The sequence below is a fragment of the Urocampus carinirostris genome, chromosome 1 (assembly GCF_059441175.1).
Source record: "Urocampus carinirostris isolate Australia breed hairy pipefish chromosome 1, RoL_Ucar_1.0, whole genome shotgun sequence".
Lineage (NCBI taxonomy): Eukaryota > Metazoa > Chordata > Actinopteri > Syngnathiformes > Syngnathidae > Urocampus > Urocampus carinirostris.
Genome location: NC_142349.1, coordinates 53351450 through 53374709, shown reverse-complemented (window position 1 = coordinate 53374709; position 23260 = coordinate 53351450). Strand labels below are relative to the sequence as shown.

Sequence of the window (23260 nt, the reverse complement as noted above, 5' to 3'; positions counted from 1 at the left end):
ACAAATCAAAGTACTTAAACTTTCAAATAAACCTTCAAAGTAAGAAAAACAAAGAATGGGGAGAGCCTTTCTCTCCCTACTGCAGCCGTCTACTCGCAATCACACACCTGCAAGTGGTTGCGTTCAGGGTAGTATGGCCGTAGGCAAAAGAAGAGGGTGAATTTTCAGTATTTATAATCAACACCGCGGAAGTTGCAACGCCACTGTTTGCCAAGAGGGGTAGCCATTTATAAAACAACAGGGGTTTAATATGTGCGTATTTCTTCGATTATTTGTTTTGCAAAAAGGTTGTGAAAGAATGCAAATCCGTCCAAAAGGGGCTGCTCCGAGGCCAGAAAAAATACCAAAAAGTTTGCTGGAAGTAAAAAGCTTACAGCACCTGGTATTCCCAGGAGGTCTCCCATCCAAGTACTAACCAGGCCCGACCCTGCTTAGCTTCCGAGATCGGACGAGATCGGGCGTGTTCATGGTAGTATGGCCGTAAGCGAAAGAAGAGGGAGAATTTTCAGTATTTATAATCAACACCGCGGAAATTGCAACGCCACTGTTTGCCAAGAGGGGTAGCCATTTATAAAACAACAGGGGTTTAATATGTGCGTAATTCTTCATTTATTTTTTTTGCAAACAGGTTGTGAAAGAATGCAAATCCGTCCAAAAGGGGCTGCTCCGAGGCCAGAAAAAATACCAAAAACTTTGCTGGAAGTAAAAAGCTTACAGCACATGGTATTCCCAGGCGGTCTCCCATCCAAGTACTAACCAGGCCTGACCCTGCTTAGCTTCCGAGATCGGGCATGTTCAGGGTAGTATGGCCCTAAGCGAAAAAAGAGGGTGAATTTTCAGTATTTATAATCAACACCGCGGAATTTGCAACGCCACTGTTTGCCAAGAGGGGTAGCCATTTATAAAACAACAGGGGTTTAATATGTGCGTATTTCTTCATTTATTTGTTTTGCAAAAAGGTTGTGAAAGAATGCAAATCCGTCCAAAAGGGGCTGCTCCGAGGCCAGAAAAAATACCAAAAAGTTTGCTGGAAGTAAAAAGCTTACAGCACCTGGTATTCCCAGGCGGTCTCCCATCCAAGTACTAACCAGGCCCGACCCTGCTTATCTTCCGAGATCGGACGAGATTTTTTTTTTTTTTTTTTTTTTTTTTTTTTTTTTTTTTTTTTTTTTTTTTCTTTTATTGCAAAAATTCAAAGTCACACGTCACATTTCGACTCGTTCCATCCACAATGCAAAAAACAGTGTGTTCATGTGCCTATTTAAATAAAATCAAAATTGAAAACCTGAAAATAGAAAAGTCTTTGGTACCTATAAAAGGCAAATGAAACACTTTTCTTTTACCTTTTCTTTTCTTCTTTCTGTTTTCTAAAAAAACAAACAGGCACATTGATTACATCACATCTGGTAAAATTATTCTTACACCCTCCCAAGTTATTTGCACAAAAGGATTAGTAAGAACAAATATTTTGTTAAAAACCTCTAAACTTCCGTTATTATTAAAATAGACATACAGTGCTTCCATTATTCTTTTCAATTTGCTTTCAAACAGTTTGCATATATCCAGTTTCCGTCCTTTATTCTTCAAAACCGTTCTTCTTACCCACACTGTATGCCTAGCCACTGACAAAACTATATTGAGTGCCTGGTTATTTTTTCCTTTTTTACCTTGTATCATCCCAAATAAAAACATCTTCTCCCAATTTTCATCAACATACTGCTCATTCTGTCCAAAACCTTTCGTCATTTCCTTAAGCACTGCGGTCAGTTTTTTCAGTTCTTCACAGTTAAAGAACATATGCTTTAAGCCCTCTTTCTCCTTCTTGCATATTTTGCATGTTTCATCCCTCGCAAGTCCCATCTTAAAAAGTCTCATTTCATTAAAAACACAGTTGTGGGCTAAAAGGAAATCAAAATTTTCTAACGAAGGGCATTTCAAACCAGTTCTGATGTTTCTCCACACATCTTTTGTGTTAAAATCTACAAACATCTTTTCCCAATAAGAATTTGCTCTCGGTTGTATAAAAGCCATTCCTCTAAAAACAGAATAGAAATCTTTTAAAACAAGAGCACTAAAAGGTGTCCCTGTGTCCTTCATCTCTATTCTCATTGGACCTTCCTCTTGTTTCTTTTCATTTCTTTCTATAATTGTCCACCATTCTTTAGGAACTGCTTTTTTTATTGTCATGTACTCATTCCTGATTTTTTCTTCATTACATTCGTCTACTGTTGCACCAATCTCGTCAATGAAAGCCTGAAATGGCAAGAATCCCGGTCTGACCTCGTACAAAAGATCTCTGATTTTTCGGAATCCTGCGTCAAACCAGTGCTTGTAAAAGTTCCCTCCTCCAATTCGTAAATTCGGATTTAAGAACAAGGGTTGATTTAAAATTTCTTCCTTTCCCTCCGGTTTAAAAACTACATGTCCTATAAAATCACTCCAAGCCCTTAAAACTTCCCTATAAAAGTCTGGGATGCCGTTTGTCATATATTCTTTTGTTTTCATCCACAAGGCTGAAGGCCCCATTCTAAAAGTTTTGTCTAAAAAGTATTCCAGAATTCGTGTCGATTCTTTGTCTCCCTCCCTCATGAAATTTTTAACAGTTTTTATTCTTAAAGCCTTCAGTCTTATGGATGGATCGAGCAATCCCAGACCGCCCTCCTCCACCCTTCCAATCAGAGTCTCATAGGCTATTTTAGCTGGCTTACCATCCCAAATAAAATCAGTCACATACTGCTTCAGAGTTTTAACTGTGGGTAATGGCAAACACACTGATCCAAGGACACTCCATATTTTGGATAAAAACAGTGTATTAACAACTAAAATTTTTCCCTTCAGAGTAAGACTTCTCCTTTTCCAAAAAGCCAATCTATTTCTTATTTTCCCGATTGTCTCCTCCCACATCAGTTTCGTAATTTCTTTTTCATTTGGCCCTATTCTCACCCCCAGAATTTTAAGGTTATCTTTTACTTCTTTAAAAGGCAGTGTCCTTGACAAGGCGGTTTGCTTTCCTAATTTTAAAATCTCAGTTTTGCCAACATTCATCCGAGCTCCTGAACCCCGGCTGTATATTTCTATGGCATCCAACGCTTTAAAAATGCTGTGCTCATCTTTTAAAATTAGGGTTGCGTCATCTGCATATTGATAAATTTTGGTTTCTGTGTTAAAATTCTTAAAACCTTCAATCTTTACCCCTTTTATTCCATTGTCAGCATTGATCGCAAGTCCTAAAGGTTCTGCAACCAAAGAATAAAGTATTGCTGACAGTGGACAGCCCTGTCTTATTGACCTGGTTAAAGGAATAAAATCTGTTAAAAAACCATTGCATTTGACACAACTCTTGGCATCAGCGTAGAGACATCTCAGACACCGGATTATGTTTTCTCCAAAATCAAATCTTTCTAAAACCGCAAATAGAAAATCGTGCTCTACCCTATCAAACGCTTTTTCTAAGTCTGCATTAATTAAAAAGCCACTGACTTCTGCCTTCTCCATGTACCAGACTTTGTCCCTCACACCATTAACTGTGTCTGAGATGTCTCTGCCTATTACCGCATAAGCCTGGTTAGTTTGGATGACTGTTGGTAAGACCCGCTTCAGTCTGTTTGCCATTATCTTCGCCAAAATCTTGTAGTCACAATTTAAAAGGCTTATGGGTCTAAAATTCTGCAGCTCTTCCCTGTCCCCTTTCTTTTTATATATAATTTTAATTAAACCTCTTGACATCCTTGAGCTGAGAGCCCCTCCTTTCCACACTTCTTCATACATTTGTCTTAAAACAGGAACAAGAGAACCTTTAAAAACCTTGTAAAATTCACATGGTAAGCCATCCAGACCAGGACTCCTGCCGTTTTTCATCTCATCTATGGCTCTCTCTATTTCTTCACTATTGATGTCTCTATTGCACATTGTTTTATCTTCCTTACTTACTTTACTCTTAATATTATTCAATAAAAAATCTTTTGCACCCTCTTCCACACCTTGTTTTGAAAATAAGTTGGTATAGAATCTTTTTATTTCCTTTAAAATATTGTCCTTATCTGTCAATCTCTTTCCTTCTCCATTTTTAATACATTTAATTTCTTCCGTTTTCTGTCTGTTTTTTTCCAGTTCAAAAAAGAACTTTGTGCATCGTTCGCCTTCAATCATATATTTCGCTCTACTTCTTATCATAGCTCCCTGGAATTTCTCTTCTTCTATTTTTTTAAGTTCATCTTCTATCTCCATAATTTTATTCGTGTTTTCATTTTTCCCATCACTTTGTTTTAGTTCCTCTTCTAGTTCTTTTCGTAACTTTTCTTCTCTCCCCCTTTCCTGTCTTCTCAGTTTTTTACAAAACAAAATCGAATGTCTTTTAATATCATACTTTAGATTGTCCCACCATATTCCCAAGTTACTTTCATACTTTGTCATGTTCTTTATGCTGTTCACAATTATATTTTCTATTTCCATTTGATAAAAATTGTCTTTTAAGACTTTTGTATTTAAAATCCATACCCCCGGCCCCTTCTCTATTTTATTCAGATCTATATTAAAAACAATAAAGTCATGATCACTAAAATTACATCTTCTGTAGTAAATACTTTTAAAATTCTCCATAAAACTACTTTTTGCCAAAACAATATCAATTCTGCTTTGCTTAATTTCATCTAAAACAATTTGTCTTCTGCTAAACTTTCTAACTTCTTTATTCCTTTCCCTCCATACATCTATTAAATCGAGTTCTTCCATTACCTGTATTAGTTCCTTTCTTCCCCTTTCTGCTCTAAAAACCATATTATCTGCCACATCTTCTTTCTGTAGTGCTATATTAAAATCCCCAGCAACCACAGTTTCCCCCCAAGCCTCGATTAGAACTTTTAATTTCTTAAAAAATTCAACTTTCTCTTTCTCTTCATTCGGTGCATGTATGTTACAAACATTCATTTTCTCATTACCTTCTCCAACACTTATAGTTAGTATTTTTCCTTTTTTATCATTATATATTTCTGTTACTTCCTCAACCATATTCCTTTTAATTAAAAAAGCCACTCCTCTACCTCTTCCCTCACAATTATTAAATAAAACCTCCCCATCCCATCGTTTTCTAAAATCCTCCGCTATCACACTTGTCCAGTTCGTTTCTTGCAATAAAATAATATCATTTTTCTCAGTCTCTCTGATTAACTTCTGTAATTTTTCGGGATTCGCCCCTCCCCTCAAGTTTATTGAAATAAAATTCCACCCCATTAAAATAATAAATGGCAATAAATAATTCAAGCCAACAAAATATTTAAGAAACATAAAACCAACCATTACTATGTACCACCATCATCCTGTAAAACCTCAAATCTCCCTCCAGTTATTTCTATTTGTTTTGCCTTTCTTCTTCTCTCCTGTGCTTGTAATACCTTGTCTATGTTAATACTTGGTTTCAACCTTTTCCTTTTGGTCGTAAAATTGCCCGACTTGTTTGAAATGTCACGTTTAATTTTTCCTTTTCCAACTTCATCCAATGATTCTTCTTTATTTAGTTCCTTGTGTGTCTGGGTCTCCTCCTCCCTCTGCCCCTTCTCCTCCATTGTTTCAGCCTCAATTATTCCAGTTAAAATCCCAATGTCCATGCCTGAGTCCTCGCGCTCTGAGTCTTGTTGTCTGGGGGGCTGAGCACAGGGGGGATCCTCTTCAGGTGTCGGTTCCTGGGAGGGACCCTCATCCCCCGCCTCTGATGCTACCATGTTTATCTCCAACTTGCTTACTTCTCTCTCTCCCTCAGCAGAAGAAACGCATGTACAGTGTATGAATGCACGGCAGCAATCAGGGCATCTGAGAGCGACGCATTCCCGGGCATAGTGACCCTGCTGTAAGCACTCCCTGCACGTAAACTCCGGACACTCCCGCAGCACGTGACCAGGGTTCATGCACAACCGGCAGATCTTCACCTGCCGGTCGTGAATCACCCGGCAGTACCGGGGACCGTCCGGAGTTTCAAATCTAGTGGAATACGGCAGGGAGGCTACATCTTTCGGGAATTTTACTTTAATGAATCTTGTTCCATCTTCAACGGACGTGCCCGGGTAGAAGCGCCGCCTCAATGGGAGGACAGGGTCCACTCTCCACCTCTGCAGCTTTTCCAACACCTCTTCATCTGTTATGAATGGGGGCAGTTGTAGGAAGGAGACCATAACTTCGTTAACTTGTAGTCTTTTAGTCTGAATTAGAACCCCTTTGCATAAGAGACCCCCATCTAAAATTTCACATGCCTCCTCATTTTCCAACGTCGCTTCATATTGTTTATTTTGTGTAGACCGTAGTACCAGTAGCTTCCCCGTACCCACCATCTTCTCGATTTCTTTAATTAAGTCAATTGGTGTTATGTTTTCAATCTCCTCCGTTTCCAAAAGCATTGTCAGTTCTTTCAAATATTTTCTTTGTCTCAGCCCTTTCACATTCTCCATATCTTTTTTTGTTTCTTGCTTGTTTCTCTTTTCTCCATCACGCATGTTATATTCCTTCTTTCTCCTCATGTCCAATCCATTGTTCATTTTATCCGCATCATTATTCTGTCCTTGTACAATCATTTCAGTTGTTTTGTTAATTAATCCATTCATATTATTTCCATCCGCCTCGCTTTCTTTCCCTCCATGCCGAGCTACCTTGTTGAAATCATTGTCTATACTCTTTTTCCTTGTATCCAGTCCGGTTTCATTCATAATTAGCAACTTTTTAAATACCTTGTTTGAATCACAGTCCATTGTCGTTGTCGGTTTTCCATTGTCCAGTTTCACTTCACTACATCCATCAGTTCCTGGGGGCAAATCCACAACACTCTTGCCCGCTTCCACTCCAAACTCGATGCCATGCGGTCTGTCCATTGTTTGTTCAAAAAAGAGAGAACCAAAAAAAGGCTCCCCAGACAGAAACTAAGTCTGCTGGGGACGCAAAAACGAAAATAAATAAATAAATAAATAAATAAAGCACTTAAACTTTTAAATAAACCTTCAAATAAATAAGAAAACCAACAAAGAATGGGGAGAGCCTTCCTCTCCCTACTGCAGCCATCAACTCACAAACACAAACCAGGAAGTGGGCGTGTTCAGGGTAGTATGGCCGTAAGCGAAAGAAGAGGGAGAATTTTCAGTATTTATAATCAATGTTGTAGAAATTGGAGGTCCGATAATCGAGAGAAAGTCTTCTCATAAGTGGATAAAAGAAATAGACAGGAGCCAGCCTCGTTACGGAGGGAGATGTCACTTTATTGATGCGTCAATAAAGATCTCACAGAGCTAGGAACATGACAATGTATTTAAAGCTGGTAGTGACGATTAGGCTTCGATTGAGTACACCCCAAAAGGCGGTCCTGTATCACGTATCAAGTACAGAGCGTCCCGTCCCTTGCACGCTATCTTCAAGGAAACTTAATGTCTGCCAAGAGTATCTTCAAGGATGTCTACCCGACCGTTTCCCACTACTGTAAGCAAGTCTTTCTAAATTTCTACATGTATGCAAGTCTATTCTACATTTGCAAGTGTATTTACCACAACATATCCCCCCTTTTTTTTTTTTTTTTTTTCTCTTCTGTTACCTTATCCCCCCTTTTGGGAGTTCATACTCCCACTTTGAACAGAAATTAAAATCAAAAATGAATACAGAGTAGTGGTAAAGTATTACAAATCATAGACATCAATACACGGACAGAGTTTACGCAAATCGAAAATAAAATAAAATTCTGGCGGTCAGCCTGCTGTGATCATTCTAACTTTCATTGTTCATGTTTCATTTACAAAAACCCCCAACACTCCAAACATCTGACCCATGCACTAACCCCCCCCCTTCATTTATCTTTATCCGTACACACTGGATTATACACGCGGACCGTCGACGGTTGATCGGTACGTGATAAAGGTAAATGAATAAATGAACTGATAAGTGAGTGATAACAAATTTCGGTAACAGTCGTCGATACATTCCAAGATGAGTGCATGACTGGATAGTGATATCCACATTGGCCTTTGGCCTGACCCCCGTGAACAATTTGAAGACCATGCATTGTCGTATTCGTCAACGGGTGTCGTGAAGTCAGATGTTGGAGTGAGTGTTCATCCCAGCAGGCATCACGCTCAGTTTCCATGCAGCCAAAAACCCGGAAGCGACGATGCATCCTGACCATCCCAGACAGCAGCTTGCTCCCCGGCAGTGTGACATACCAACAAAAGAATCACAATCAGAAACCAATATATTTGTTGCTGTTATTCCTAGTGCTATATAGTGTGTTACGTGTTTAACAGTAGTGCTAATTGATATCGTATTCAGTCCAGATCATCATATGTCTCTCTTTCCGCAGATGCTCCATTTTTTATTATAATGTAGACTGACTATCAACGTTGCCAGATAAAATTCAAGGCGTTGAATTTAGTTTAGTCATCTGTTCTTCCTCACTTAGGAATAGGCTTGGATATTTAATCACTAACTGTGCTCATTGAGCTTCTGCCACCCTAGTATTGCCACTACTGTCATTTGTTCTCCAAAAGTCTTAAGCATTCCTCTTTTAAGAATAGGTATGGCACAGAAACACAACAAACACATAATTATTACGACAGTTAGCACAAAAATTTCCCCTTTCGCTAACAGACTACCCCAGTACCCAAATGTAGACGAGAACCAATCAAAAGAGATACTGTTCTTTTCAGTATTTACTGTCACTTCATTGCTCAACTCACGAATTTTTGACAGTGCTTTTGTGAAGCTTCCTGCTTCGGATGTATTTAAAGGTATATAAGTACAGCATTCCTCCTATATCATATGACACACGCCTCCTTTACTGGCTAAGAGAAAATCGCTTTGCTCTCCTACTGCACTAAAGGCCTCGTTAATGTAATTAATAAAACGTCGTTGGTTGTAATAAATGTAATTAATCCATTCTGCGTTCTTTTTCGGAGTTATCCAGATAAATATCGATTCTAATCCAGACTTAATTTCATTCCTAGCTTTAAATTCTTCTGGAATTCCTCTCGGTTGTCCGATGGTATCTAGCTATACACGTCCACCCGGAACATATGCTTTCTTTACTGCGGCCAATTGTCAACAAAAATATTTCATTCAATTACCTTTTCCCCTTTACATTCCTTTCTTTTGTCACTTGCATGTCCCCCTCTTCTCTTTTCCTCAACGCCCACTTTCTTTTCCCCTTTTTACCTTCTTTTACTAACTTTTATCTTTCTGTATTTGTAACTTCCTTACTTGCTCTGCCAACAATCCATTTTCCACATAACTTTCCCTTCTCCTACGCCCTCTAACACATGCCTTTTAGCCCACTAGTTTAATGGGAAATTGACATATAACCATCTCACTTATTTATTTATTTATTTATTTATTTATCTTTTATTTTTCTTTCCAAACCAATTCAATCTACTATCTTAGCCTCACCTATTTAATGTGAAAATGACGTGCATTGATCCACAATGATTCATCTTACTAATTTTTATTCGACTCAATGAATTTTCCCTCCATATTCAATGAAAAGAAAGAATTTACTCACGCTTTTCCACTATTCTCGTACAACAATGCTTTTCATTCCCAAATTACTCCATTCCAATACACTCAATTGGATTTTTCCTCGTCTTCACATTCCTTAACTTTCCCAATTTTGAACTGAGAACCGGAATAGGTTAACTTTTTTCTTTTTGTTATTATCCTATCCTTTCTTGGTGTTATTCTGGCATTAACATAATCTAAAGCACCTAAAATAACCAAACATACTTTTCTAGACTTTTCACTTCTAAATTCATCGTTTTCCAACTGAAAAAATATTTATTTTTCTGGGAACTCCATAGGCTCTCGGACGTTATGTTGCACATCCTTAGCGTCAAAACGATTTCTAAAAAAAACGAACGTTTTCGATTCCTAACGAGACGTGCTATCGGTTCTATCTAAAACAATACATTTTAAACCGTCTACCTCTTTAAAAACGTTTTTCTCGTCTCTTTGAGCACTGTATTGTTCCCTTTTTCCTTTTCCTTCGATATTTTTCTGTTAATCCTTTCAGTTACGTGGGCCGATTAAACGCTGGACAACCATATAGACAAGAAAGATAAGAATACAGGAAAGAATACAAACACTTACAACATTGAACAAACATAAAACATAAAACAAGACAGATGGCCCACAAAATTTAATTTTAATTAGTCAAATTAAGTCAGTGCACATTGAGACCATGCGCCTACACAACTACCGAGTTAGGGTTATGGTTTTCCTCTTCTACACAATTTCCCGAATTTTACGTACTGGCCGTGCACTCATTTTTGGCTGTCGGCGTTGTAACCTCACTCCTCAGTGCTGTCGCCGTGGGTGTAGGTTTTTCTGGACTTTGGTGTGTCGGTACCCTTCTCGCCTGTATCGTCACATTAAGGTTTAGCATATTATCCGTCACTTTAGTCTGTACTGTCGTTAACACATTTGGTTTCTGGTAGTCCATCGGCACTCCGACTGGTTGCACGTCTTTATATTTATTTTAAGTGGAAATCAAAATCCCCACTATAAGATGCCCTATCCATTTTGAGCATTCTATCCCAAAATTCTAACTAGAAGATAAACAATTTATTTTTTAAATCGTCAGTTCTAAATTTCAAATTTTGCTTTTTCACTAAATACAGTCACTGGATCAGTTTAACCATTATCCTTGTCAGAATCATTTACCCTGATTTGAGTGTTTGAGTGTTCTCTTTTGTAGATTGATCACATCCGAGAAAAAATTTGTATGCACTTTTTATTTGCATTTTCTTTTGATTTTCAATGTGTTATCTTGCTGTTGGCCATTCCCCTCGAGGCAGATGACCAGGATAGATTGTTAAATTGTCAATTTAACCCAAGAAAAGACGTTTTTATTGTTATGATTCACTCTTTGTTTTGCCTTTTATAAAAATCATAACCTATATATGATCTCTTCAGTAAGTAAACTTGTTCAAAATAACAGTATTTTGCAAAGAAAGCAGGTAATTCACGCTCAAAGTGAATGATTTTGCCAAAAATGAAAAATACCATCCCAAAATGTTCTCAATGTGGGCGATTTGCTAATGGTGAATGGTTATCTTAATTGATTTTTGTTAATCAATTTGACAAACATTGTAAATTTTGTAATATTACAACATTTCTTCTGTGTAATATTTTTCTATCCGTCCAAATTTCGTAATTTGAATCTCAAAAAACAGTTATATGGAGAGCTTATTCAGAAGACAATTTTTCATCAATTTCGGAAAAAACTAGGTTTTAACTTATTTTTACGGAATGTCTCAACTTCCCCCCTGAGTTAAAACCTAAGTTCACAATCTATGTCTCTCTTTCGTCTGACTCATCCCATAATACTCGGAATTTCAGTAATTCAAAACTTGTCTTCTATCGCAATTGCACTATTTATACACGTCCTTCTACTCAATCAAGGAAGCAAGGTTTAGGGCGCTCTAAGGAGAGGGATGACTGAGTATGGGCGCCAAGAGTGGACTGAGAGTGTGATCCTGGCCACTGTGTTGTGCGGTGCAGAGACGATTCAGTTTTATTAAGACGACAGCAGTGTGCGTGTGTGTGTGTCGTCGTATCGATACTAATAACTAAATGGAGTGGAATGGAACTATGATGACTATAACATGAAACCAAACGAGACGTCACGCTCTATGTTTGTTCTTTAGTGTGGCCCCCGAGTTAAAATGAGTTTGACACCCCTGTTTTTTTTTAAGTACTAGTAGACATTAATTATCTTAGTTTAATTAATTTCCATTCATTTCCCATGCAGTTATATTTTTAAATCACCATGATATGTCTCGAAATCCATTAATCCGGTATTTTTAATTCATTTAATCCTTTCCAGGATTGATCAATCTTTTTCTCATTGTCTTCTAAAAAAAAATGCTGTTTTCCATAACATGAGCATCACCTAGAGGCAGTGGATATGACACAATAATTAGAAGAAAATAGTGCTTCTTTGGGCACTGTGACTCTCCTTATTTATCCTGTTCAGCACTTTTATTTTGGTTGCACTCCACAGTGCAAAGACATCTTGGGGTCAATTTATACACACTGTCCCTTTAAAAGATTTCGAGTGCATGTTTCCTATGAAACCATATTCTAAAAATTATATTTTACACATTTTCGTCATATCTCACATTTTTCTTTTTTCCTGTAATATTTTTGATTTTGGTACTTTCGAGCTTCCATACCTCAGGGCCAGTGAGCCCTTCATGAGGTAAAATGTACTTGTACTTTCCAAATCCTCAACCGTTTTGGCATGTTATACAGTAGTGTCACACTTAACCGGGCCGCTGTCTCTAGGATGCGTCATGGTCTGCAACTGCAGCGTCGCTGTCGGGATCCCCGGCTGCACTTCTGGACCCGCAATTTCCATTCGCCGCTGCGATTTCTCGAGCTCTGCTCCTAGTAACAACCGTATCAGACAATTTATTATCACACACAGCTTTGTCATCCACATCTTGTTTTCCTAATTTAACGTTACTGCCCTGTTGATCTTGCTTGGTCTCGTTGACGGTGGCAGCGTGAGCCGTGGTACAGTGGTTCAGATGGTACCATTTTGAGCTGCCCTTGACCTGGACTGCGGCCAGCGTTGCCCTCACGACGGTGTACGGTCCCTCACGCCTCGGATGGTTCCACTTTCGTTGAAACTTTGATGTAGACGAGATCCCCTGGGACGTCTTCTCAAATGGTTGTTCGACCCTGGACCCTTGTCTCTTAACCAGCCAGTAGATGACAGCCGTCAATTGTCTCATACAGTCTCTCAGTTCAGTTTGTAGTTGCTCAAGTGGCGGCCCCTTATAGGGACCTCCCAGATGCGGCGCTGGTCTGCCTGTTAGCATTTCATGCGGTGTTAAATGCGTGATCCAATGAGTTTGCATGCGATAACTCATCAGCGCTAACTGTAGCGCATCCCCTCAGTCGAGCCTAGTACTCACAAAGATCTTGTTTATCTTTGATTTTAATATTCCATTTACTCTTTTCCACCATCCCTTGACTTTGTTGATAAACCTCACCGAACCGTTGTTTAATGTGTAGTTTTTGTAAGATGCCCTTCACGACCTTTTGAACAAATGTTATCCGAGCTTATTTCTGACGGTATGCCAAATCGCGGAATAACTTCTCTAATCAAAAACCTAATTACTGTTCCCGCACCTAGATCTTTTGATGGCACTGCTCCTATTATTCCTATTACTCCTATTATTATTATTCTCTCCGTCTACCGTGGCCTGTAAATACGGAGACCAGTAACCTTGTTTTTTCAGCTATTTCACACCCCCCCTTGCATAATATTTTTAAATTGTGCACTTGTATCTGATATAAAGTCAAAGGTATTCCCCTGTTACCTATTCCCCTTAATAATCCTCCTGATGCTCCTGCATCTGGAGACACATCACCGTTTTCCTGGAAAGCAGATTCAAAATACAATTTTAGCAGTATTTCTGTGTTAAAAATAAAATAATTCACAATCCAAACGTATCAATATTCCTCAGATTTGTAAACACTACGTCAATCAACAAGATTCTAGCGTGATTCAATGCAGACTCGTGTTGTTCGTTATCACCGCCTCGTCGACGGCCTTGGCCGTCTGGCTCAGTCCATCGTGACGTTCCACTCGCAATCCGCTGCAGGAATGTGCCATGAGCTTTATCAGTGCCACACTGACCTTGGTGCCCAGTTGTCTACCTCTTTCTCCTCGAAACTGGCTGCAATCAGTTCAGATTGCCACCTGCTCACTGTTTGAGGACAGCCTGGATGTGCTCCAGTGTCCCCACGACCCTGCTGTAGACAAGCTGCGCAGACAACGGATGAGTGAACGTCTTTGTTTGTTCTTTGCTTGTTTTCCTGTCCATCTTCAGCCTTTTTCAACAGTGCGTCTGACTTCTGAATCCTGTTAAATCGGTCATGTTTACAAACTCGGATGTTTAGTCTAGGTTAAATGACCATGAAGACATCACCTTAGCAATTAAATTCTTAAATTTTTCATGGTCTTCCTCAAGATCGAGTAATCTGCTCCTCATTGTCTTTTGAAAATGCTTGCCAAATTGTTTCCTCAATTTACCCAAACTATACTTATCACGTTCATCGGAACAAGATCTCACAAATCAAAAGGCCACACGCAAACGGAGCACTTGACGAATTAAGTAATCCCTCCACTTTTTTTTTTGTTTTTCGATACAGTAAAGGAGCGAAAGACGGGGGAAAGACGGGGGTGGGGCGGGAATACACATGGTTGAGCTCAACTCACACAGAGCGAAAGACGGGGGAAAGACGGGGGTGGGGTGGGGGTGAGCTTTGGGTGCGAGAACAACCCACAAAAAGCAAGACACTTTAACGCACATACAAGACCGTAAAATGTAGAATAAGCAGTCACTCCATCAATCATCCATGCTTCCTTAACTCCTCTCCCAACGCCAAACAACACAAAAAACAAAAAAAGACAAAAAGAAACACAGGCTCTCCTAGCCCTTAAACAGTTAAGTATAAATCACCCGCGCACACTCACTCAGGCGGGCGGGGGAGAAACCGAACCGAACAGAACACACATCCACATACAGAGAGACACACGCACAATTAACGCCAGCTGGCACACACACCAACATTCCCGAATGAGACATCTCCCAGACTGAAAACATGTCAGCAATTCTCACACATTCTGTGTATCGCTTGTTTCTATGCGGATATATCTTAATAATACAACATCTGATTACTGCTCATTTTTCTAACGCCGGTATAACCTTTTAGATTGTAGAAAATGGCGAGGTTCCATGCACCACACTTTTTCCTAAGTGCAAGGTTACATATCCCTCCCAAACCATCAATCGACTAGGGAGACACATAAAACATGCCCCGTATTAACCACACATAGATCGTCTACTCCCGAACTGTCACTTCAGCAAATGATGACGTCTCATCACCGTTTCCATACAGATCACAAGACAATTATAAATCTACAAATACCGACGCCGCTGCACCATTTTATCCAGGTAAAATTAGCCTTTTTCCTTTTTCAAGCAGCCTACGTCCCAAAACAAACAGGATTCTTTGAGCACCGAACTCCCGGGACAAAACAAAAAAAAATAAATCTCAACTCAGTTTACATATCTCATCCGTCCGAACTTGGGCCTGATTATAGACGGAAAATTCCACGTGCACGCATTTTCATAATTTAGCTCCGACGTCACAGGCTCCTGTCCTCCCACGAATCTCGACAAGCAAACCGAAGTAAGGAGAGAAAAAAAAAAATCTTCCTTACCTCAACCGCTCATTCGAGACCGTTCCACTGAGAAGTCTTTTCCCTTTTCTTTTTTACTTAATTAGTGCCAGTCCACGTTGCGGCGCCAAATGTTGTAGAAATTGGAGGTCCGATAATCGAGAGAAAGTCTTCTCATAAGTGGATAAAAGAAATAGACAGGAGCCAGCTTCGTTATGGAGGGAGATGTCACTTTATTGATGCGTCAATAAAGATCTCACAGAGCTAGGAACATGACAACACCGCGGAAGTTGCAACGCCACTGTTTGCCAAGAGGGGTAGCCATTTATAAAACAACAGGGGTTTAATATGTGTGTAATTCTTCATTTATTTGTTTTGCAAACAGGTTGTGAAAGAATGCAAATCCGTCCAAAAGGGGCTGCTCCGAGGCCAGAAAAAATACCAAAAACTTTGCTGGAAGTAAAAAGCTTACAGCACCTGGTATTCCCAGGCGGTCTCCCATCCAAGTACTAACCAGGCCTGACCCTGCTTAGCTTCCGAGATCGGGCATGTTCAGGGTAGTATGGCCGTAAGCGAAAGAAGAGGGTGAATTTTCAGTATTTATAATCAAGGCTCCTGTCCTCCCACGAATCTCGACAAGCAAACCGAAGTAAGGAGAGAAAAAAAAAAATCTTCCTTACCTCAACCGCTCATTCGAGACCGTTCCACTGAGAAGTCTTTTCCCTTTTCTTTTTTACTTAATTAGTGCCAGTCCACGTTGCGGCGCCAAATGTTGTAGAAATTGGAGGTCCGATAATCGAGAGAAAGTCTTCTCATAAGTGGATAAAAGAAATAGACAGGAGCCAGCTTCGTTATGGAGGGAGATGTCACTTTATTGATGCGTCAATAAAGATCTCACAGAGCTAGGAACATGACAACACCGCGGAAGTTGCAACGCCACTGTTTGCCAAGAGGGGTAGCCATTTATAAAACAACAGGGGTTTAATATGTGTGTAATTCTTCATTTATTTGTTTTGCAAACAGGTTGTGAAAGAATGCAAATCCGTCCAAAAGGGGCTGCTCCGAGGCCAGAAAAAATACCAAAAACTTTGCTGGAAGTAAAAAGCTTACAGCACCTGGTATTCCCAGGCGGTCTCCCATCCAAGTACTAACCAGGCCTGACCCTGCTTAGCTTCCGAGATCGGGCATGTTCAGGGTAGTATGGCCGTAAGCGAAAGAAGAGGGTGAATTTTCAGTATTTATAATCAAGGCTCCTGTCCTCCCACGAATCTCGACAAGCAAACCGAAGTAAGGAGAGAAAAAAAAAAATCTTCCTTACCTCAACCGCTCATTCGAGACCGTTCCACTGAGAAGTCTTTTCCCTTTTCTTTTTTACTTAATTAGTGCCAGTCCACGTTGCGGCGCCAAATGTTGTAGAAATTGGAGGTCCGATAATCGAGAGAAAGTCTTCTCATAAGTGGATAAAAGAAATAGACAGGAGCCAGCTTCGTTATGGAGGGAGATGTCACTTTATTGATGCGTCAATAAAGATCTCACAGAGCTAGGAACATGACAATGTATTCAAAGCTGGTAGTGACGATTAGGCTTCGATTGAGTACACCCCAAAAGGCGGTCCTGTATCACGTATCAAGTACAGAGCGTCCCGTCCCTTGCACGCTATCTTCAAGGAAACTTAATGTCTGCCAAGAGTATCTTCAAGGATGTCTACCCGACCGTTTCCCACTACTGTAAGCAAGTCTTTCTAAATTTCTACATGTATGCAAGTCTATTCTACATTTGCAAGTGTATTTACCACAACATCAACACCGCGGAATTTGCAACGCCACTGTGTGCCAAGAGGGGTAGCCATTTATAAAACAACAGGGGTTTAATATGTGCGTATTTCTTCATTTATTTGTTTTGCAAACAGGTTGTGAAAGAATGCAAATCCGTCCAAAAGGGGATGCTCCGAGGCCAGAAAAAATACCAAAAACTTTGCTGGAAGTAAAAAGCTTACAGCACCTGGTATTCCCAGGCGGTCTCCCATCCAAGTACTAACCAGGCCCGACCCTGCTTAGCTTCCGAGATCGGACGAGATCGGGCGTGTTCAGGGTAGTATGGCCGTAAGCGAAAGAAGACGGAGAATTTTCAGTATTTATAATCAACACCGCGGAAATTGCAACGCCACTGTTTGCCAAGAGGGGTAGCCATTTATAAAACAACAGGGGTTTAATATGTGTGTAATTCTTCATTTATTTGTTTTGCAAACAGGTTGTGAAAGAATGCAAATCCGTCCAAAAGGGGCTGCTCCGAGGCCAGAAAAAATACCAAAAACTTTGCTGGAAGTAAAAAGCTTACAGCACCTGGTATTCCCAGGCGGTCTCACATCCAAGTACTAACCAGGCCCGACCCTGCTTAGCTTCCGAGATCGGACGAGATTTTTTTTTTTTTTTTTTTGACTTTTATTGATAGAGCTTATCCAAAAACAATTTTACAATCCATAATTTACATCATTTTGCTCAGTACATCTTCATAGCTTTCAAAAACACAAAACGTGGTCATCTAACACTCGTACAACAACATTCGTGCATTAATGTTAAAACAAATTATGTGTAAATTCAGAGCACACTGTGTCGCATAATTCATAAAGTACTTTTTGTGCAGTGACCATAAACAACTTGTAAAATACATCTTCAAAGATTGTAATAGAGCTAAAACACAAACAGGCACGTCGATTACATCACATCTGGTAAACTTATTCTTACACCCTCCCAAGTTATTTGCACAAAAGGATTAGTAAGAACAAATATTTTGTTAAAAACCTCTAAACTTCCGTTATTATTAAAATAGACATACAGTGCTTCCATTATTCTTTTCAATTTGCTTTCAAACAGTTTGCATATATCCAGTTTCCGTCCTTTATTCTTCAAAACCGTTCTTCTTACCCACACTGTATGCCTAGCCACTGACAAAACTATATTGAGTGCCTGGTTATTTTTTCCTTTTTTACCTTGTATCATCCCAAATAAAAACATCTTCTCCCAATTTTCATCAACATACTGCTCATTCTGTCCAAAACCTTTCGTCATTTCCTTAAGCACTGCGGTCAGTTTTTTCAGTTCTTCACAGTTAAAGAACATATGCTTTAAGCCCTCTTTCTCCTTCTTGCATATTTTGCATGTTTCATCCCTCGCAAGTCCCATCTTAAAAAGTCTCATTTCATTAAAAACACAGTTGTGGGCTAAAAGGAAATCAAAATTTTCTAACGAAGGGCATTTCAAACCAGTTCTGATGTTTCTCCACACATCTTTTGTGTTAAAATCTACAAACATCTTTTCCCAATAAGAATTTGCTCTCGGTTGTATAAAAGCCATTCCTCTAAAAACAGAATAGAAATCTTTTAAAACAAGAGCACTAAAAGGTGTCCCTGTGTCCTTCATCTCTATTCTCATTGGACCTTCCTCTTGTTTCTTTTCATTTCTTTCTATAATTGTCCACCATTCTTTAGGAACTGCTTTTTTTATTGTCATGTACTCATTCCTGATTTTTTCTTCATTACATTCGTCTACTGTTGCACCAATCTCGTCAATGAAAGCCTGAAATGGCAAGAATCCCGGTCTGACCTCGTACAAAAGATCTCTGATTTTTCGGAATCCTGCGTCAAACCAGTGCTTGTAAAAGTTCCCTCCTCCAATTCGTAAATTCGGATTTAAGAACAAGGGTTGATTTAAAATTTCTTCCTTTCCCTCCGGTTTAAAAACTACATGTCCTATAAAATCACTCCAAGCCCTTAAAACTTCCCTATAAAAGTCTGGGATGCCGTTTGTCATATATTCTTTTGTTTTCATCCACAAGGCTGAAGGCCCCATTTTAAAAGTTTTGTCTAAAAAGTATTCCAGAATTCGTGTCGATTCTTTGTCTCCCTCCCTCATGAAATTTTTAACAGTTTTTATTCTTAAAGCCTTCAGTCTTATGGATGGATCGAGCAATCCCAGACCGCCCTCCTCCACCCTTCCAATCAGAGTCTCATAGGCTATTTTAGCTGGCTTACCATCCCAAATAAAATCAGTCACATACTGCTTCAGAGTTTTAACTGTGGGTAATGGCAAACACACTGATCCAAGGACACTCCATATTTTGGATAAAAACAGTGTATTAACAACTAAAATTTTTCCCTTCAGAGTAAGACTTCTCCTTTTCCAAAAAGCCAATCTATTTCTTATTTTCCCGATTGTCTCCTCCCACATCAGTTTCGTAATTTCTTTTTCATTTGGCCCTATTCTCACCCCCAGAATTTTAAGGTTATCTTTTACTTCTTTAAAAGGCAGTGTCCTTGACAAGGCGGTTTGCTTTCCTAATTTTAAAATCTCAGTTTTGCCAACATTCATCCGAGCTCCTGAACCCCGGCTGTATATTTCTATGGCATCCAACGCTTTAAAAATGCTGTGCTCATCTTTTAAAATTAGGGTTGCGTCATCTGCATATTGATAAATTTTGGTTTCTGTGTTAAAATTCTTAAAACCTTCAATCTTTACCCCTTTTATTCCATTGTCAGCATTGATCGCAAGTCCTAAAGGTTCTGCAACCAAAGAATAAAGTATTGCTGACAGTGGACAGCCCTGTCTTATTGACCTGGTTAAAGGAATAAAATCTGTTAAAAAACCATTGCATTTGACACAACTCTTGGCATCAGCGTAGAGACATCTCAGACACCGGATTATGTTTTCTCCAAAATCAAATCTTTCTAAAACCGCAAATAGAAAATCGTGCTCTACCCTATCAAACGCTTTTTCTAAGTCTGCATTAATTAAAAAGCCACTGACTCCTGCCTTCTCCATGTACCAGACTTTGTCCCTCACACCATTAACTGTGTCTGAGATGTCTCTGCCTATTACCGCATAAGCCTGGTTAGTTTGGATGACTGTTGGTAAGACCCGCTTCAGTCTGTTTGCCATTATCTTCGCCAAAATCTTGTAGTCACAATTTAAAAGGCTTATGGGTCTAAAATTCTGCAGCTCTTCCCTGTCCCCTTTCTTTTTATATATAATTTTAATTAAACCTCTTGACATCCTTGAGCTGAGAGCCCCTCCTTTCCACACTTCTTCATACATTTGTCTTAAAACAGGAACAAGAGAACCTTTAAAAACCTTGTAAAATTCACATGGTAAGCCATCCAGACCAGGACTCCTGCCGTTTTTCATCTCATCTATGGCTCTCTCTATTTCTTCACTATTGATGTCTCTATTGCACATTGTTTTATCTTCCTTACTTACTTTACTCTTAATATTATTCAATAAAAAATCTTTTGCACCCTCTTCCACACCTTGTTTTGAAAATAAGTTGGTATAGTATCTTTTTATTTCCTTTAAAATATTGTCCTTATCTGTCAATCTCTTTCCTTCTCCATTTTTAATACATTTAATTTCTTCCGTTTTCTGTCTGTTTTTTTCTAGTTCAAAAAAGAACTTTGTGCATCGTTCGCCTTCAATCATATATTTCGCTCTACTTCTTATCATAGCTCCCTGGAATTTCTCTTCTTCTATTTTTTTAAGTTCATCTTCTATCTCCATAATTTTATTCGTGTTTTCATTTTTCCCATCACTTTGTTTTAGTTCCTCTTCTAGTTCTTTTCGTAACTTTTCTTCTCTCCCCCTTTCCTGTCTTCTCAGTTTTTTACAAAACAAAATCGAATGTCTTTTAATATCATACTTTAGATTGTCCCACCATATTCCCAAGTTACTTTCATACTTTGTCATGTTCTTTATGCTGTTCACAATTATATTTTCTATTTCCATTTGATAAAAATTGTCTTTTAAGACTTTTGTATTTAAAATCCATACCCCCGGCCCCTTCTCTATTTTATTCAGATCTATATTAAAAACAATAAAGTCATGATCACTAAAATTACATCTTCTGTAGTAAATACTTTTAAAATTCTCCATAAAACTACTTTTTGCCAAAACAATATCAATTCTGCTTTGCTTAATTTCATCTAAAACAATTTGTCTTCTGCTAAACTTTCTAACTCCTTTATTCCTTTCTCTCCATACATCTATTAAATCGAGTTCTTCCATTACCTGTATTAGTTCCTTTCTTCCCCTTTCTGCTCTAAAAACTATATTATCTGCCACATCTTCTTTCTGTAGTGCTATATTAAAATCCCCAGCAACCACAGTTTCCCCCCAAGCCTCGATTAGAACTTTTAATTTCATAAAAAATTCAACTTTCTCTTTCTCTTCATTCGGTGCATGTATGTTACAAACATTCATTTTCTCATTACCTTCTCCAACACTTATAGTTAGTATTTTTCCTTTTTTATCATTATATATTTCTGTTACTTCCTCAACCATATTCCTTTTAATTAAAAAAGCCACTCCTCTACCTCTTCCCTCACAATTATTAAATAAAACCTCCCCATCCCATCGTTTTCTAAAATCCTCCGCTATCACACTTGTCCAGTTCGTTTCTTGCAATAAAATAATATCATTTTTCTCAGTCTCTCTGATTAACTTCTGTAATTTTTCGGGATTCGCCCCTCCCCTCATGTTTATTGAAATAAAATTCCACCCCATTAAAATAATAAATGGCAATAAATAATTCAAGCCAACAAAATATTTAAGAAACATAAAACCAACCATTACTATGTACCACCATCATCCTGTAAAACCTCAAATCTCCCTCCAGTTATTTCTATTTGTTTTGCCTTTCTTCTTCTCTCCTGTGCTTGTAATACCTTGTCTATGTTAATACTTGGTTTCAACCTTTTCCTTTTGGTCGTAAAATTGCCCCACTTGTTTGAAATGTCACGGTTAATTTTTCCTTTTCCAACTTCATCCAATGATTCTTCTTTATTTAGTTCCTTGTGTGTCTGGGTCTCCTCCTCCCTCTGCCCCTTCTCCCCCATTGTTTCAGCCCCAATTATTCCAGTTAAAATCCCAATGTCCATGCCTGAGTCCTCGCGCTCTGAGTCTTGTTGTCTGGGGGGCTGAGCACAGGGGGGATCCTCTTCAGGTGTCGGTTCCTGGGAGGGACCCTCATCCCCCGCCTCTGATGCCACCATGTTTATCTCCAACTTGCTTACTTCTCCCTCTCCCTCAGCAGAAGAAACGCATGTACAGTGTATGAATGCACGGCAGCAATCAGGGCATCTGAGAGCGACGCATTCCCGGGCATAGTGACCCTGCTGTAAGCACTCCCTGCACGTAAACTCCGGACACTCCCGCAGCACGTGACCAGGGTTCATGCACAACCGGCAGATCTTCACCTGCCGGTCGTGAATCACCCGGCAGTACCGGGGACCGTTCGGAGTTTCAAATCTAGTGGAATACGGCAGAGAGGCTACATCTTTCGGGAATTTTACTTTAATGAATCTTGTTCCATCTTCAACGGACGTGCCCGGGTAGAAGCGCCGCCTCAATGGGAGGACAGGGTCCACTCTCCACCTCTGCAGCTTTTCCAACACCTCTTCATCTGTTATGAATGGGGGCAGTTGTAGGAAGGAGACCATAACTTCGTTAACTTGTAGTCTTTTAGTCTGAATTAGAACCCCTTTGCATAAGAGACCCCCATCTAAAATTTCACATGCCTCCTCATTTTCCAACGTCGCTTCATATTGTTTATTTTGTGTAGACCGTAGTACCAGTAGCTTCCCCGTACCCACCATCTTCTCGATTTCTTTAATTAAGTCAATTGGTGTTATGTTTTCAATCTCCTCTGTTTCCAAAAGCATTGTCAGTTCTTCCAAATATTTTCTTTGTCTTAGCCCTTTCACATTCTCCATATCTTTTTTTGTTTCTTGCTTATTTCTCTTTTCTCCATCACGCATGTTATATTCCTTCTTTCTCCTCATGTCCAATCCATTGTTCATTTTATCCGCATCATTATTCTGTCCTTGTACAATCATTTCAGTTGTTTTGTTAATTAATCCATTCATATTATTTCCATCCGCCTCACTTTCTTTCCCTCCATGCCGAGCTACCTTGTTGAAATCATTGTCTATACTCTTTTTCCTTGTATCCAGTCCGGTTTCATTCATAATTAGCAACTTTTTAAATACCTTGTTTGAATCAC

General features: G+C 39.2%; 2 non-coding genes and 3 pseudogenes across 2 annotated transcripts; all 5 read right to left on the bottom strand.

The window, feature by feature from the left end:
* Window positions 1-367: 367 nt before the first annotated feature.
* Window positions 368-486, bottom strand: LOC148375518 (5S ribosomal RNA). The gene has a single exon (XR_015847520.1). It is a non-coding gene; the product is annotated as a 5S ribosomal RNA (ribosomal RNA).
* Window positions 487-708: 222 nt separating this feature from the next.
* LOC148375517 (5S ribosomal RNA) lies at window positions 709-817 on the bottom strand (annotated as a pseudogene).
* A 14859-nt stretch (window positions 818-15676) lies between these two features.
* Window positions 15677-15785, bottom strand: LOC148375516 (5S ribosomal RNA; annotated as a pseudogene).
* Window positions 15786-16314: 529 nt separating this feature from the next.
* LOC148375515 (5S ribosomal RNA) lies at window positions 16315-16423 on the bottom strand (annotated as a pseudogene).
* A 777-nt stretch (window positions 16424-17200) lies between these two features.
* On the bottom strand, window positions 17201-17319 carry LOC148375514 (5S ribosomal RNA). Its single transcript, XR_015849140.1, has one exon. It is a non-coding gene; the product is annotated as a 5S ribosomal RNA (ribosomal RNA).
* Window positions 17320-23260: the final 5941 nt, after the last annotated feature.